Raw genomic sequence first — 1,209 nt, forward strand, 5'->3', positions numbered from 1 at the left:
GACGCTGGCTGCAGCTCCTCCACCCCGCCATCACCAGCTGGAGGCTGCCTGCTGCTCTTCCACCCCGCCATCAGCTGATGGACGCTGGCTGCAGCTCCTCCACCCCGCCATCAGCTGCTGGAGGCTGGCTGGCCGCTGGAGGCTGGCTGCTGCTCCCACACACCGCCATCAGCTGCTGGAGGCTGGCTGGCTGCTGGAGGCTGGCTGCTGCTGCTCCTCCTCCCCGCCATCACCAGCTGGAGGCTGGCTGCTGCTCCTACACCCCGCCATCAGCTGATGGAGGCTGCCTGCTCCTCCGCCCCGCCATCACCAGCTGGAGGCTGGCTGCTGGAGGCTGGCTGCAGCTCCTTCACCCCGCCATCACCAGCTGGAGGCTGGCTTCTGCTCCTGCACCCCGCCATCAGCTGCTGGAGGCTGGCTTCTGCTCCTCCACCCCGCCACCAGCTGCTGGAGGCTGGCTGCTGCTCCTGCACCCCGCCAGCAGCTGCTGGAGGCTGGCTGCTGCTCCTCCACCACCCAACCATCAGCTGCTGGACGCTGGCTGCAGCTCCTCCACCCCGCCATCAGCTGCTGGTGGCTGGCTGCTGCTCCTGCACCCCGCCATCAGCTGCTGGTGGCTGGCTGCAGCTCCTTCACCCCGCCATCACCAGCTGGAGGCTGGCTGCTGCTCCTGCACCCCGCCATCAGCTGCTGGAGGCTGGCTGCAGCTCCTCCACCCCACCATCAGCCGTTGGAGGCTGGCTGCTGCTCCTCCACCCTGACATCACCAGCTGGAGGCTTCTGTTCCTCCACCCCACCATCAGCAGCTGGAGGCTGGCTGCTTGAGGCTGGCTGCTGCTCCCCCACCCCGCCATCACCTGCTGGAGGCTTCTGCTCAGCCACACCGCCACCAGCTGCCTGTGGTGAACCGCTGACGACCAGCCCAGGCCCACGTCTCACCTCTCCCTGCCCGCCCTGGATGCACAACCACCCACCCAGGCTCAAGTTTCCCCCTGCCCGCTGCACGTCCAGCCGGCCTCTGCCCTGTCCCCTCTCTCACCAGCATCACATCCAGGCTCATCAGGCATCCCCATGCCCGCAGCCTTCTCCCACCCACACTCAACACCACCGAACCCAGGATCAGGCTCCACCATCCCCGAAGACTTCTCCCACCCTCACTCAACACCATCACACCCAGCATCAGGCTCCCCCAGCCCCGCAGCCTTCTCC

Source organism: Nothobranchius furzeri, unplaced genomic scaffold, assembly GCF_043380555.1.
Source record: "Nothobranchius furzeri strain GRZ-AD unplaced genomic scaffold, NfurGRZ-RIMD1 Scf179, whole genome shotgun sequence".
Classification (NCBI taxonomy): domain Eukaryota; kingdom Metazoa; phylum Chordata; class Actinopteri; order Cyprinodontiformes; family Nothobranchiidae; genus Nothobranchius; species Nothobranchius furzeri.